Genomic DNA, 16,916 nt, shown 5'->3' with positions numbered 1-16,916 from the left:
AGCGGGGGAATAGAGTGGCCCTGTAGTCATGCCAGGCTCAGGGCATTCTGGAGCTTCTTCAGGTCTAGAGAGATGTCCCGCTTCATAGAGATTTATGCAAATGTTCTGGTTTTCGACTGCTGCGTAATCTCTCTGCCCCCGACCCCCTCCAAACAAACAAACAAACACTAAGTGGCTTAAAGCAACAATTTACTATTATCTTCCACAGCTCTGTGTGTTGACTAGGCTCAGCTGCGTGGTTTTCATTGGGGTCCTCATACAGTTACAGTCACAGAAGCTGGATGGGACAGGACATCCATGATGGTTTCTTTGCTCATGGGTCTGGTGCCTCAGTTAGGGTGGCAGGAATAACTGGGGACTAGCTGGGCTTCTCCCTCAGTCTATGCAGCTTCTCCACATAGCTAGCTGGGCATCCTAACAACACGGCGGTCTCAGGGCAGTTATGCTTCTTACATGCTGGTTGGCTTCCCCCAGAGTGAGCCCTCCACGAGGTCTAGAAAGACTCTCCAAGGCTGCTTGTAACTCAGCTTCAAAAGTCACACAGCATCACTTCCACCACCATCCAATGGCCAAAAGCAAATTATGGGGCTAGCTCAGATTCATGGAAAGGGCAGCACACAAGGGCATGGTTACTGGATGGCATTTTTGGAGATGGCTACTGCAATTAAAAACACACAACCTAAAATAAATAAAGAGGTGAATGAGCCATTTGTATCACCATGTCAATAGTTTTCTACATAACTTGACTCTCCAAATTAACGCATTGTCCAGTGCCTTCCTCCTCCTACTCCTAATCCCTCACTGTCCACCCCTAAAGCCATATATCTCCTTCTGCTATTCCCCTTTGCCACCTCATTTGGCTTTTTGGAAAGAGAATGGACTTTGAGATGAGACAGCCACACATTTGAATCTTGCTGCCATTACTAGCTGTATGAACTTGAACAGTTCAAGCCTCAGTTTATCCATCTTAAAAGTGGAAAGAATTATAGTGGTAACCATCTTATCTCCGTACAAAGCCATTGAGGTGATGAGAGATGCTTACACATGGGCACCCTTCTGGCACAGAGAAGTCCATCTGAGTGCACCCAGCCTTTATTGGTGCCTCTTGGAGAATCCAGCCCTTGGAGGCAGCAAATTCACAGAGAGGCCACTCCCAGATATGCCCCCAGATCTTTCCTGATTCACACCACACTGAGACTGTGCCTCCACCTGCTATTTTCTGCTCCTGCCACAAACAGCAGCCTGAAGAAATAGGGAAAAATTCAGTCTCTCAGCTGGTTGTTTGCTTCACTTGATGCTGACCACCTGGCTTGACCGATTTCTCCCCCTCTGAAGGTCAGGATATCTGAGAACTGCATTAGGCTCAGCTTGAGTAAATGTCATTCGTTTTAGAACTATTGCCTGATTTCCTTTAACTCAAAGGGATCTGGAGTTGGTGTTAGAAAGCCTGGTTTGCGTCCTAGCTCTGCGTGCTATATGACCCTGGCCAAATCTTTGAGCTCAGCTTCCTCATCTGAGAGATGGGGATGCTAATGCTTCTTTATTTCTGATAAAATGAGATCAGGCATTTTTAAAATTTAAATCTACCTTTTTAATGGACAAATAATTGTATCTATTTATGAAATAATGTATTCGAGAGCACCTTGTGGACTGCAGAGTGCTATATGAACACAAGGGATGTTTTATGATTGAAATAACTGTTTAGGCCCAACATGGAGAGGGAGGGAGGGAGGAGAGGGGTGGGGGAGAGACAAGAGAGAGAGAGGGGTGGGGGAGAGATGAGAGAGAGAGGGGTGGGGGAGAGATGAGAGAGAGAGAGAGAGAGAGGGGTGGGGAAGAGACGAGAGAGAGAGGGGTGGGGTAGAGACGAGAGAGGAGAGAGAGGGGTGGGGGACAGACGAGAGAGAGGGAGTGGGGAAGAGACAAGAGAGAGAGAGGGGTGGGGTAGAGACGAGAGAGAGAGGGGGTGGGGTAGAGATGAGAGAGAGAGGGGGTGGGGGAGAGACAAGAGAGAGAAATCTTCACAGTAACCCTATAAAATAGGTTACTAAGATTATTCCCACTTTAATTAAGAAAACTGAGCCTCAAAGGCATGGAATCACTTCTCCAAGTTCACACAGCTAATGGTAGAGCTGAGATTTGAACCCGGTCAGATGAACCAGAATCCAGTCTGCAGTCACCGAGTGTCCACCTGTCTTGCCAGGCACTGTTGGCCCCTGCAACAAAAGATGAGGAAGACCCAGTCTTTGTTCCTAGGCAACTTACCATCCGGGAAGAGGATTCCAGCTGGAATGCATGTCTTGGACTTGTTATTAGAGACAATTTGGCCTCCAGGTGAATTTTCTTGTCAGTGACCCACTGAAACGAGAAGTCATCAATAAAGAAAAATAGACATTACCGACTTGACCAAAGCATACCATTTTTAAATGTATCCATCCACAAAATTACATTTTTTGGAAGATAGCCCATGTTTGCTAAACATCTGAGAATTGAAAAAAAAAAAAAACTACCCATGGCACAGAAGAAAAATAATACAAATGTGTTTGCAGTGCTTTATGGCTTAAAAAATGACTTCATCAATTCTCACTGAGTTTCTTATTAAACAGGCGAGGGAAGCAGAACCGTCTTTGTGTGATGTGCACGCCGGGTGGTGGATGCTTCCTCTCTGCCATTTCTAGACCTTCTTGGGTCCCCTGTCTGCACCTGGAGCCCACCACTTTCCTCCTTTTCCACCCTTGTTGCCCATCACACCTGCAGTCTTTAGCCAACAGAGCACACATCACATTTTGCACATTTCAACCTTGTAGCTTAGACCATGGAAACAGTGGGGACAAAGGACAGCTCTCACGGGAACTGTGGTGGCTGTGCATTGAGCCCTCGCCATTTACTAAGCATTGTGCTTTGTGCCAGATAACCATGACTTCATTTGATCCACAATCAGTGCTATTATTATTCCCATTTTCAGAAGTGGAAATAGGGTGGCAAAGCTCAAATAACTTGCCAAACCTACATGGCCAATAAATGGCGACACCAGAATTCAAACCCAAGCCTGATACCATAGCCCATGCCCACAACAATTATGTTACACTGTCTCTGCTCAGAAGAAGGCACAATGAAACTATTCTAGAAAGTATCAGTACCTTTGTCTTGGGGACCTATGATGTGGAGTAACTTCATTAATTCAGTCACTCATCTTTTCATCTATTGGTTCATGAATGCATGTATTGATACATACAACATACATTAACTCTCCATCTGGGGTATATTTCTGCATGGTGGTTGAAAGTGTGGGCTCTTGAGTCAGATCTCAAGCATTCAAATCCCAGCTCTCCCACTTACTAGCTGTAGGACTTTAAGCAAGTTCCTTAATCATTCTGTGCCTTAGTTTGTTTGTAAAATGTAGTAATAGTAGTTACCTTGCAGGGTTGCTGAATGGATTAAATAATACAAATCAAACATTTGAAACAGTTTGGGGCATGTGGTCATTACGCCAAAAATGTTAGCTATCATTATTATCACCTGTAGTAGGCACTGTGTTAGGTGCTGTGGTAAAAACTATGGCATGAGAGTGAGAAGTGGCTCTATTCTATGGGTAATAGGGGGGTCACTGAAAGTATTGATGGGATTTTGTTTTAGGAATTTTACTTTTAATCTGGCAGCAGAATAAGTTGGACCAAAGATGGGAGACTGGCCAAGAGGCTGCAGTAACAGTGTCATCATTCCAGGCTCAACTATGATGGTAGCAGAGACAGCTGCAAAAAGCATTCTGAAAGAGGATGCGGCAACTGGCTGGACTGGGGTTGCCACACAGGGAGAGCGATGACCTAGAAAAGTGAGATTTCTAGCCTGGAGGAATTGGAGAACTTAGAACCACCAAGACAAACAGAGAACAGAGGAGGAGGGGCCACCAGGAAGGAAGATGTCAACCAAGTCTCCACTTCTGCTGCACTGGGAAGGGGAAGCCGCCCTTGTCTGCTTGAGCCTTTGAACTGTCGTCAGGAGCCTTGGCCTCTTGGGAACTGGCCAAAGACAACTGTGCTCACAGGGTCTGGACCGTGAGGCTTGAGGCCCCCAAGAATCCGCAGGACAGGCCCCGTTTGAAATTTGGCTTTCCCACAGTGAACCGTGGGCTTCATCTACATAAGCCATTGTCATTCTTAGCTCCATACTGCCCCGTCTGCTGTCATGTTTATGGGGCCAGAAGCCAAAAAAGGAAAACCATTATTGAGACCCCTACCTGCCCACTGGGGTGAAAGGCCCGTTTCATCCCTGAGGAAGTACAGGGGCCAGGGCCAGGAAGCTCCTGTGGGTGTGGCCCACATCTCCACCCACATTGTGCCCCAAACAGGGAAGGCTCTTGCCCTTCTGGGAGAGGCACTTGCAGTGAGTGGTGCTGAAGACGGAGCCCTTGAAGGGCCAAGGATGGAAACTTCAGGTCTAGTGTGGGGGATGGTAAAGCGAGGACAATGGGAAGAACATAGCCCCAGGTTATTGGACCCCAGCGTGGTGAGCGGCACCCTGGCTAGCTCTCAGAATAGCCCCTCTGCTTTCCTTATAGACCCAATCCCCAGCACAGCACCTGGCACTTAGTATGTGCTCAGTAAGCCTACTGAATGAATGAGTGAGCAAACGCCAGGTTACCAAGCTCTTTCCACTTGGGGTAGGACAAGGGGAGGTGAGGGTGAGTGGGAAGCCTGACTGCACACCCTGCCCTGGTGGGGGAGCGGGTGTGAGAAGTAGCTGAGCTGTCATCGACTGGCTGCCTATTCATGAGCAGAAAGCAGAGCTGCCATCCTGGGGGGCCTGAGAGGGTTGGGGATGCAGGCGCAGCATCCACCATGTCAAGGGCAGCTGGGGTGGGAGGATTTCCAGGCTGCCTGCCAAGGAAAACCAGCCTGCTGGCCAGCGTGGCTCCCAGGCAGAGGTTGCAGACCCTGGGATAGATGGCAGTGTAGGAGATGCAAATATATGCAAATGATGGCACAACCATTTTCTGGGTTCCCAGAGAGAGGATATTAACATCCATCACTGGACAGCTGGCCTCTGGAAGCAAGGATCCCAGTCATTACCCCACCATCCTGTGGCAAATGGCCCCAAACCTCGCTAAAATCATGCTGGCTTTGGGTCTCCCTTTGGGCCAGCTGGAGACAGAAGGATAGAGCAGCCACTGAATCACAAATGCTCTGTGTAGTTTTATTCATGCCACTGTGGTCTGGGATGAGACTGTGAGCTTAGATTGGGGTCTGGAGTGTGAGCTCCATGTCCCTCCCTGAGGATAGGTGGAAGCTGGGGAGGAGGCGGTACAGCTGGGGAGCTCTAGTCAGGCCCCTCCTGCAGGAGAAGGCAGGCAGCTGGGGCTCCTCAGCCTCAGGGAGACCCATTTCACCCTGAAGCCAAAGAGGAGGTGAGCTAGAGGTCAGAACAAGGACCCTGCACTGCCACGGACCAGAAAAGGTGATGAGAAATGGCCTTAGTTGAGGAGTCTGAGCAGAGGACAAGGATCTCTGATGGTGGAGGAGGAGACAGAGGCTGAAGACAGTGAAGAGAGTCTGCAGCGAGACCAGCTATGTAGAGAGCAGTTGGGCCAGGATGCCCTCACGTGCAGTCCCTCCCTCATTCATTCATTCTACAAAGGGCATCTCTGTGGCAGGCTCTGTACTTGCCCCTGAGCAAGTAGCAGCAGACAGGGCACAGCCCCTCATCTCATGGACATGAAGTCTAGTGGAGAGAATGGATGTTAGGCAAATCATTACGAGTTCACTGGGTAACTGAAGCATAAAGGCAGGAGAACAAGGCATATCTGATATAGTCTAGGGCAGCGAGGAAGGCCTTCTGGATAACCCAATGCTTAAGTCAAGACCTGACAGACAAATAGGAGTTACGGAGTTACTAAATGGGAGGCTGGGGGTGGCGGTAGAGTGGAGAGGCTATTCCAGGTAGAAGGACTAATAAGTGCAAAGGTCCTGTGGTAGGAAGAGGCAGAAGGCCCCCTAGAGGCTGAAAGAAGACCTGCATGGCAGGAGCAATTGGGGGGGCATGCAGGATGAGGGTCAAGAGCGGTCAGAGGCCAGGGCACACTACAGGGCATGTTCAGGGCTTTGAACTTGATCTTGAAGGCAATGGGATATCACTCAAGGTTTTTAATCAAGGGGGTGGCATGATCCAATTTATAGTTTTGTGATGTCCTATAGATGCTGGAGAATGGATGGAGGTAGGGGAGAGCTATAAAACTTAAGCCCTTGAATGACATGTGCGATGCTGCCATTGTCATTATAGGATGAGATATTGCTGGATATGAGAAATGGGGAAAGAACTTGGAAGTTAGGAGTGAAGTCCAGAGAAACATCACTTCGTCCTGGTCTTCTGGTGGTGGCATAAAAAAATTAGCTACAGTCCCTAACCAGGCGACAAACCACACTGAAATTTCTGTCCTTTTCTTGTTTTCTTTGCTTCTGCTCAGAAGAGGAGGGATGGGGGACTTCTCTCCCTGTCTGGCCACTTGCCCTGGTTCTTAGCATTCAAAAGACCTTGCTCCCTCCCTTGGTTCTTGATAGTTCTCACCCCGGCAGGGCCGAATCCTGGAACTGTGCCTTTGACAGAAACCGCCATCACCTCCAAGGGCTCATCCTGCTGCCGCACACACCCCCTGCCAAGAAAGGCTCCAGGGGTAATGGAATGGGCTATGGTCCTTGTTTTGTGATTCTGACATTTGTCCTTCCCAGGGTCTTCCCTGCTGTTCCAGGTCCTCCACATTCCTGCCTTGGGGGCCAGTTTTATATTCCAACAAATGCAGATTGCGAGGAACAAGATTGGCTTTCAGAGAAGTGGTCCCTGGCCAGTGATATCTTATTCTGTAGTTATAGACAACACAGACAGGGATGTATATGGGCCATAAAAGAAAGAGACAACATGTGACATTTGATTCAAGATTAAAAGAAATCATCAATTGGAGCTGATTGTGCTCATCCAGATGTCACCAGAAACAGCTGTATGCCATCTGCCAGAGAGGGTGCCACCAGCTGGAGCAGCTCTCCTTAAGACCCTGGCTTTGCTTTGCTTTGCTCCACAGCAGGAAGGCAGAACTGAGGTTGGAGGCCAGCCCGAGTGACAGTGGAATGATGAAGGCAGTGGCAGTGGCAGAAGCTGGGAGGAGGAGCAGGAAGCATCGTCCCCCACCCCAACTTCTCTGTCTTGTTTATGCTAACAAAGACGAGTAATGAATTACTGATAACTGGCCTCTTTTAAAGGGAAATTATTCAAGAGAGCAGGTGAGATTCTGCAGGCATTCATCTTTCCAGCTCCGGGAAGCTGGCTGGGAGATGGGAAAAGGTGAGAGAGATGATTCATGGCCCAGGCCCTTCATCCATCACGGGGGTGTCCTAGGCAATGGGGGAGCAGGATTGATGGGTCCCCAGTCTCAGGTTGGCAGTGTGGTGGGATTCCACCGGCTCCACCTCATCAGCCAGGCCAACAAGGCTGAGAATCAGTGGGACCTGAGTACCCAGCCCCCATGGGAGGCCAATAGCCTGTCAGGGTGAGGGATGGGGCAGGGGATGGGTTGACTGTGACCTCATCTGGGTGCAGTTAGAGGGAAATGCCCTCACCTGGGTGCACTTAGATCCTGGAGAGGGGAAATTCCTGACTCATGGCAGGCTAGAGATCTTGCTAAGGCCATGAATGCTAAGGCCAGCTTTCTAAAAATGGGGGAAAGAACACTGGTCTTGGAGTCAGGACATCCAGTGTTAGGCTCGGCCCTGTCCCCTTCCTGTCCTGGCCCAGTTCCATAAGATGAGTAGCTCAGAAATTGCAAACCTATGGGCCCCTGTGGGCAATATTCAGAAATATTTTATTTGACCTGCAGTGTTGGCCCACATCACGTTTTAAATCTGAATTGCTTATCAACTTTAAAAGAAAATTCAATAAACTAGCTTTCTTGAAAACAAATCAGAAGATCGAGCAATTGGCTGGGGCTGAGTGCAGCTGCTTTCTTTGGATGGAGCACATACCCTCCTCTGGGCCATCGAGCCCACGATCCCCTGATCACTCTAGCAAACCCTTATTTTGCACCCCCTTAGATCCTCTCAGCTTCGTCTGTCTCTAGCTTCAAGGGCATCTGCTGCTACCAGCTCTTCATGGGCTCCAGCTAACTTCATGCACGTCAACCAGGTAGTGCCTTGCTCCATGCCTGCACTGTCTGCCATGGGCCCCTTGCCTCATATCCCTGGGCTTCCCTTTTGAAGTGCAGGCATTGAAGAATCCCACTCAGCACCCACATGTGCACAACCTGAAAGTGCTATGGGTTAAAGACCAGTTTGACAAAACTTTGATCAATGGAAAATAGGAGTTAATGGAAAATTCTTCCCTCTTTCTCCCTCCCGGTAGATGCTTCCAAGGCAGACAGTTTCTTGAAATGATCTTGCAAGATTGAACAATCAGTTGCACTTGGCCGCAGACAGCTCAGTAATGTGCCCTCCTCGTGGTGGCTCTGCTCTTCCCTATCTTGCTCTCCTTCCTGGGATTGTGTTCCCTAATAAAGGAGTAGCATAGAGGACTTTGCCTCAGCCTTTGCTTTCTGGAAAACCCAAGAGAAGACAGTTGGTGTCAGGAGCGGCTCCAGCAAGCAGCCCTCAAAATGGGATTCTGGAGCTGGATTACTCACTGGAGTTCTGGCAAGAAGAACCCCATCCCTGGCGATAAGTTGGGTGGTGATAGTCCTGGCATGCAATGGCATCAGGGTTATCTGAGCTATCACCTGTAGAATACTGGGAAGAGCTGCAGGTAGAAAGTGAGGCCTTGGGGTAGAAAGCCATGGCCTTGGTGCTTGAACATTGCCGGGGTTGGATAGAGGAAGGAGGTGGGGGAGAGAAGGCTGCCTGGGGGAGAATTTGTGACACTCACTCTTGATGTAAGCCCTTGACTTGGATTGAGTGTTAGGACCTAGAACTGGTCTGAACAGTGTGATAGGATGGCATCTTAGAGCTTGGCCATGACAATGGTTTAGAGCAAATGAGTAGAAATACCAGAACCTCCTCAGCATAGGATTGAAGAAGGGGTCAGAAGGTGCAGGGAGGTAGGAATTTTAGGATGAATTATCTATATAGGACCTGGGAACTTACCAGCTGGCTATTGTTATGGATTGAATTGCATTCCCCCAAAAGAAAAATTGAAGTCCTAACTCCTGGTGCCTGTGAATGTGACCTCAGTCAAGTCTTTGTAGATGTAATCAAGTTAAGATGAGGTAATTAGGGTGAGCCCCAATCCAATATGACAGCTGTCCTTCTAAGAAGAGGAGAGGACATTCAGAGAGACACAAAGAGAGGATAGCCATGTGAAGATGGAGGCTGAGATTGGAGTTGTGCTGCCACAAGCCAGAAGCTGGAAGAGCAAAGAGGCTTCCTCCCCTAGAGTCTTTGGAAGGAGCATGGCTCTGCCAACACCTTGATTTTGGACTTCCAGCCTTCAGAAATGAAAGAAAATACATTTCTTTTGTTTTGCTTTAAGACACCCAGTTTGTGGTACTTTGTTAGAGTAGCCAGGGGAAATGAATACAACTTTCTCCAGGAGTACCCAGAGGATCCTCCTCCCCAAGGCAAGAAGGGATGCCCTGGTTCAGGGTGGGGAGCAAAGGCATCTCTGAGAAATTCTGCAATGGCCGCCATCGGTAGGCTGAGGCTGATGATAGAATTGTGCTCTGTGTGATCAATGGGCAGGACAGGATTCTGGAAGAACAGAGGCCAGGTGCTGGCCCTTTAACACCAGAGGCAACATGAGTAGCAAGCTAGAGAAGCAACCAGGGAACACAGACCTGCAGAGATAGTTGACGATGGCTAATCAGCCATGGTGTGAGACAGATGGACAGCTGCAAGGGGGTTGCTTAATTTGTATAATTGTGAAAAAATATCAAGAAATGGCAAGCAGAAGGATGACATCAGACCCTCACCTGGTCTCCAGATCTAAGTCAGTTCACAAACCGAGCATCCATTGAGAGAAGAAGAAGAGGGTCCCCTTGAGGAAGGACCACAGGATGCCACCACAAGGGTATAAGATTTGTATTCCTCCCATCCTTTCCCAAAGGGACCTACAGCCATTTGCTAGAGTGGCTGCATGGAAGGAAGGGAAATGCCCATATTTCTAAGGACTGGTAGCTACCTGCAGTGACCTAACACTGACACTGACAATAAGGGGCCGGGTGATAAAGGGACTTGGGGTCCAAGTCTGTTCTGCAGTGGGTCCTGTGGATCCATAGACCACCCCTGTGTTCATTCCTCCAGTCCCTGCAAGTGTATTTGGATAGATGCCGGCAGAACCCTCCCATTTGATTCCACAATCCATGCATAAGGGGCCATTCTGGTAGGATGGGCCAAGTGGGATACCCTGAAACTACCACCCTGCTCAGACAAGATAGTAAAATGGAAGAATTATTGCCACATTCTAGGAGAAATTTCAGAGATTAGTGCCCTCGTTAAAAACTTAGAGGATGTAGGGTGGGTGTTTCCCATCACATCCTCATTCGGCTCATCATTCTGGACCTGCTAAAACCAAATTGCTCATGGGGAATGACTGAGGACTCGTATAAACTAAACCAGGCAGCAACCCTGATTGCAGCTTCTGTGCCAGATGTGGTAATTTTACTAGAGCAGGTCAAATAGCCTCTGGCATTTGTAAGAGGCTATTGATCAAGCAAATGCCTTCTTCCCCATCAGTAGGGAGGATCAAAGTCAGTTCATCTCATATGGTGGGGACACATTTGTTGTCTTACCCCAGGGCTGTGCTAACACTCTTGTTCTTTGTCATAGTGTAGTCCAAAGGGACTGTAGTCATCTTCAATTCCGCAGAATATCACACTGGCTCACTGTATTGATGACATCAAGCAAATCGTACCTGGTGGGCACAAAATGGAAATCTTGGAGATTTTATTAAGCACTTGAGAACAGGAGGTAGGAGATAACTGAATGAAAATCTAGGACTATGCACATTGGTGATGTTTTTAGGGGTCTAGTGGTTTGGAGCATTCTAAGACCCACCCTTTAAGGTAAAAGACAAACTGTTGGATTGCATACTTCCTTCCACTAAGAAACAGGCACTGTGCTTAGTGGGCCTCTGGATTTTTGAGGCAGTATGTAGCACATTTGGCAACACCAATCTGACTCAATTTTGGGGTGACTGGCAAAGCTTCTAGTTTTGAGTGGAGCCCAAAGCAAAATAAAGGTCTGCAGGGGTTTTAGCCACTGGTGCAATCCAACACTAGGGTTGTATGTCCCAGCAGATTAGACACTCTAGAGGTACGTGAGGTGGATGAAAATGCATGGGGAGTCTTTGGCAGAGCCTCAGTAGAAGAGAGGTAGTGAAAACCTCCTACAGTCTGGAACAAGGCCATACTTTCTGAAGCAACTTTTGGTGTGGGCCCTGGAAGAGAGAGGGACCATGCAGCACCAAGTGACTACAAAATCCGAGCTACTCATCAGGGGCTTCTTCTCGAATCCACCGAGTCACGGAGTCAAGGCAATAGAGTTCCCTGTATGGTGGAAATGGTATCTTCAGGAAGAGGCCCAAGCAGGACCAAAAAGCACAAATGAACTAAATGTACAGATCCCATGTCAATGACCTCTATTTCACTGGCCCCTCTCCCCTAGTTCATACCTATGGACTCATGTGGGGTTCTGACCAACAGAGGTGGAAAATAACTTGTATCTGGATAACAAATAGGCCAGCACATTATGTTGGTGAGAACACAAAATGGCCCTAAGATCAGTAGTGATGAAAAATCCTATCAGTGGGCAGTGCCATGAGCAGTAGTACACTTGGTTGTCCACTTCTCAGAGAGAGAAATGCAGCCTGAAAAATCCTATCAGTGGGCAGTGCCATGAGCAGTACACTTGGTTGTCCACTTCTCAGAGAGGGAAATGCTGCCTGAAACATGGATTTACATGGACTCCTGTATGGTCGCCAGTCACCTGGCTTCTAAGTCAGGAGCTTAGAAAGAATTAGAGTGAAAGATCAGGGAGAGGTATGTAGATGGGCCTATGGTAGTGGAAATAAAGCAACAAAACATGCAGATCATGTATCTCCCACTAATGCCAGAAGCATTGATGGCAGAGGAAATTCTCACCGATCAGATGGAAAGGATGATTCATCCTGGGGATGTCAGCCAGCTTCTCTTATCAGCCACCCCATGCAGGTGCAGAGTGACTATGACAGAAAGGATGGAGGCTACGCATGGGCCAACATCATGGGTTCCTTCTCACCAAGACTGATCATGCAGCTGCCACCACTGAATACGCAAACAGGCAGCAACAGAGATTCATACTGAGACCTTAATGTGGCACCGTTCCTTAAGGAGACTAGCCAGCCACTTTGTGGTAGGTTGACTGAATCAGATTACTTCAATGCTGGGAGGGGCAGCAATTTATTCTTTCCAGCATTGGTACTACTCTGGGAGGCACAAACTTCTCAAGCAGGTCTCTAGGAATAATGGTGGGAGGGTAAATCCCACTTCTACCCCTGCCTTCCTGTCCACAGAGCCCCCACCAGTACCACCATCTGAGAGTCTACAAAATACCTAGTTTCTTGCCATGATATCCCATATGACATTGTCTCAAACCAAGAAACCCAAGTCATCTAAGGAGGTGTACCAATAGGCACATGGTCATGGGATCCACTGGTCTTATCATATCTGAACCCCATCATGCTAAAGCAGCCAGCCTAAGACAGTGGTGAAATGTCCTATTAAGCTAAGGCACCAACTCAGGGAGAATACATTGCATATATTGCATCCTAAAGGATGTGCTAAAACGATGACCCACATGTCTCTAATAGGTAGAGCACACACAAGTGGGAATCAAGGTGTAGAAGTGGGATTTACCCTCCCACCATTATTCCTAGAGAACTGCTCGAGAAGTTTGTGCCTCCTCTCCAGGTAAACTTAGGCTCTGCCAGGTGAGAGGTCCTGATTCCCAGGTGATGAATGCCAGAGGACAAAGGGTAGGGGGTGCTACTGAACTTGAAGTCGCGACAATTACCTAGATACTCTGGGTTCCTCATGCTGGTCGACCATCAAGTAAAGAAAATAGTTACTATGTTGGCAGGATTGATTACCCTGACTGCCATGAGAAATTAGGGGTGTTGCTGCTACTCAATGGGGGCAGCGGGGAGTGTGTCTGAAAGCCAGAAGATTCACTGGGGCATCTTTTGCTGCTTCCATGATAATGATAACTGTGACTCAACAAGGACAAAGCCACTAGGAGCCTGGACTCTGCAGGGATAAAAAACCAGGTCCCTTTGGAAGGCCGAGGCGGGCAGATCATGAGGTCAGGAGACTGAGACCATCCTGGCTAACATGGTGAAATCCCGTCTCTACTAAAAATACAGAAAAATTAGCTGGGTGTGGTGGCACAGGCCTGTAGTCTCAGCTACTCAGGAGGCTGAGGCAGGAGAATTGTTTGAACCCGGGAGGCAGAGGTTGCAGTGAGCCAAGATCATGTCACTGCACTCCAGCCTGGGTGACAGAGCGAGACTCCATCTCAAAACAAAACAAAACAAAACAAACAACAACAACAGCAACAACACAAACCAGGTCCCACAAGGTCAGCGATCCACACCAGCCAAAGTGCTGGCCAAAGGTGAGGAAAATCTAGGATGGAGGGTGGAGAAAGATGGTGATGTTAAATTGCAGCCTCAAGACCACTTGCAGCAGTGAGACTGTGGCTTGTTTCACCAATCCTCTTACCTGAACTCTTTACAATTATTTCTGTACCCACAATCCTAGCACTTTAGCAGGCCAAGATGAGAGGATCACTTGAGCCCAGGAGTTCAAGGCTACAGTGAGCTATGATTGTGCCGCTGCATCCCAGCCTTGGCAACAGAGTGAGACTTTATCTCTTAAAAAAAAAATCTAGCTAACTACCATCTTGGAGGAGACTCTGTGACTGGCTGTATTTGTACCTTCCCCTTCAGAAAAGACGTGAAGCTCTCTGTTCACAAAAATGGAGGCCTCACTTTGTATTCTGAGTGCCAGATGTGATGGAAAGTCAGGGTGGATGGAGTAGTGCTGGGGTGGATCGTATGAGCCATCTCTTAGGCACCTTTCGTTCTGCTACAGCAGTGAGCAGCCCTGCATGGGCTCCAACAGGCATCATGCAGTGAGTTAATACCTGGGGGGGTCATGCCCGGTGTCTGGGCTGCCCACCGCGTACCTCTCACCTCTGGCACTGTAGACACCAAGACATGGGATGCCAATGAACATATTTGGGCTGTCATGGATTAAAATCCAGAAGTGAAGGTAAGTTAGTGCTTAGCGGGGCCAACCTTTGGCAAATGGGATATCGGAGCTGGTAGACAAATATTCCTTCTTTCTCCCCTGCCCCCACCACCTGGACAGTTTTCGTAACTTCTTGGCTGTATTTCCACAAGATTGAGCATGAAGTTGCCCTCGGTGGTGGCCAGTTTGATAATGCATCCTCATATTGTCTCTCTACCTTTCTCTGCCTCACTCCCCTGACTTCATACTCTTGCACCCCAGAGAAAATTGTGGCACACCAATGAGCCTCTATCTCAGGCTCTGCTTTCTGGGGAACCCAGGTGAAGACACTCTCCAACATCTAAGATGGATGTCAGTTGTCACGCATCATGCAAACCCCAAATAACTCATTTACACTGCCTTCCTGGTCCTTGTGGCATTTGAGTTGAGATGATCTCTTAGCTCCTCTGCTCAATCAATTTACAGGCTTATGTTTCCAAGAATCAAGGGTACAGATCCTGCCACAAACTCATTAGTCAAATGCTTCTGCTGCCTGGGGACTGTCTCCTGGCTTTCAGCTCTAAAGGGTGAGGTCCTGGGATTTGTTTGTCTTGGATTGCATTTTTAGGGAAATCCCTCTAGGGATTCCTAGAATTAATCTGTCCCCAAATGGGATGCTCCTTCACACCTAGAAATCATCTGAGAAAAGGAGGGGCCAAAAGGAACCAGATTACAGAGGAGAGATTTGGAGAGTAGTTGAGAGAAGTGGGATGGGTTAAAAGAGCCTGTACCACCAAGAACTTGGATGAGCTCTAGGAAATCTGTTTTAGGAAATAAAAGCCAGGCCTTTAGAGTGTTTCTGAAATCTCTGCATGGGGTCGGGAATCAAGGCTCTGAAAAGCAGCCGACATGTTTGGAAGGCCTTCAGAGAGAAAAGGAGGCAGGCCACCAACCTCCTTCAAAGGGGGGTTAGACCACCAATGCCAGCAGCAAGTATCCGCTTTAGCCAAGTCAAGCATTTGATCAGCACATGCGTTCCCTCCACTTTCTGTAAGGTACCGACTCTATCTTGGGAATGAGGAGGAGAGAGCAGAAACTCAGATTTGGATGTGACTTCTGCCAAACTTGAGCTTTCAATGTATTTATAGGCAACAAACCCAAGACGAGGAAATCGGTGCCGTCACCAAAAGCGTGGTGCAGAAAGTGGGGTGATGTGGTCAGAAAGGATTTGCCAGAGGAGGTGGGCGGGGCTGCTGGACAGCCACAGCTCTCGTCCAAAAAGTATTTACTGATTATCTGTGATGCATGACACAGTGTTCTAGGCTCTGGGAGGGTTATGTAGCGGGGTATGCGGTGGGGAGGGCAAATACATGTATTAACCTACTCTCTAGGGCCTCCTAAGCAGGAGGTCAGAATCAACTATGAATAGCTATAACACCAATCATGGTGGTTTAAATAGCAGATGGATGATGCACATTAACAAATCCAGGTGCACACAGGATAGAAGGGGTCAGAGCCCACTTCAAGAGGAGGTATTCACTCTGAGATTTGAGAGAGAAATTTCCTTTCACTAGACATAAATGGAGTGGTAGAGAGAGCAGAGGCAGAGTTCAGGCAAACGCTGGAAAGCACAATGTGGGTTGAAACTGGTAAGCAGTCCGTGCAATCATTCATCACACAGCCGTGTCCTCTAGGGTCTCTGCCAGGGCTGGGGTGTTTCCTGCAGAAATGTGTTCAGCAGCGGGTCACAGAAAAACAACTAGAGAGGGCTAGCTAAACGGGAGGGGCGTTGCTGCTTGTTTCCACATCCCCCGAATCCACAGTCTAGAGCCTGCAGCTCCATGATGTCATGATGCTCCTGCTCCCTCTGTCCCGCCACTGTCTTTAGCATGTGGCTTATTCTTCATGGTCACAAATGGCCACTTCCTCTGTGGCCTCTGATCATGGGAAGGAAAACAGAAGTGGCAGTGGTTATCTTAGGAGAACATAGCTTTCCCAGGAACCTGCCCTCCACTGGCTGAGACTAGTTGTATGGCCACCCCTGTCCAGAAAGAAGCTAGGAGGCAGTTGGGCATGTTGCCACCTCTCGCAAAATTGGGGCTATAGTATAGGAACAAATAGGACTAAATGGTAGATAGGAAATGGGCAGACTCTTCCAGGAGATCCCACTGCAATGGGACGGTGTCTGCCTTCAAGGAGCCCCCAGTCCAGTGTATGGCCACATGCAAGCTGGTCATTTCTACGACAGGGTTGAGCACCGGAGGCTACCTGAACCTTAGGCAGGACATCAGAGGTCCGTGAAACCTGAAGAAGTAATTAGCCAAGCCTGGGAGGAGAGGGAGGGTTGCTGGGAGTCCTTGGGAGGGGATAACACTGTCAAAGGCCTGAGGAGATTGGCCTGTTTACAGAATCAGAGGATCACAGAGGCCAAGGCAGTGCCAGACTGAGAGTTAAGAATGGAAAATAACAGGAGTGGGGCAGAGCATCAAGGAGCTCTTACGTCCCATTCAGGATTTCTGACTTTATCTTTCAGCCAGAGAAGAGTCACTGAAAGGCTTAGGCAGGGAAGTGACATGTCAAATATGTACTTTAGAGTTCAGAGGAGATATAAATTTGGAGTTGCCACCATATAGCTGCATTTAAACCATTTCAGGCCATGTATCTGGCTGAGATTACCAAG

The 16,916-nt window shown here is 48.4% G+C and overlaps 1 long non-coding RNA gene across 1 annotated transcript; it reads right to left on the bottom strand.

Annotated features, from left to right (window-relative positions):
- Positions 1-209: 209 nt before the first annotated feature.
- On the bottom strand, positions 210-13,140 carry LOC129525342 (uncharacterized). Its single transcript, XR_008669576.2, has 4 exons — positions 13,020-13,140; positions 10,760-10,881; positions 2,266-2,358; positions 210-679 (listed from the first exon to the last, which is right to left on the bottom strand). It is a non-coding gene; the product is annotated as an uncharacterized lncRNA (long non-coding RNA).
- Positions 13,141-16,916: the final 3,776 nt, after the last annotated feature.

Source organism: Gorilla gorilla, chromosome 9 (assembly GCF_029281585.2).
Source record: "Gorilla gorilla gorilla isolate KB3781 chromosome 9, NHGRI_mGorGor1-v2.1_pri, whole genome shotgun sequence".
NCBI lineage: Eukaryota > Metazoa > Chordata > Mammalia > Primates > Hominidae > Gorilla > Gorilla gorilla.
Note: the sequence above shows the minus strand (reverse complement) of the source record. Positions and strands in the feature narration are given on the sequence as shown.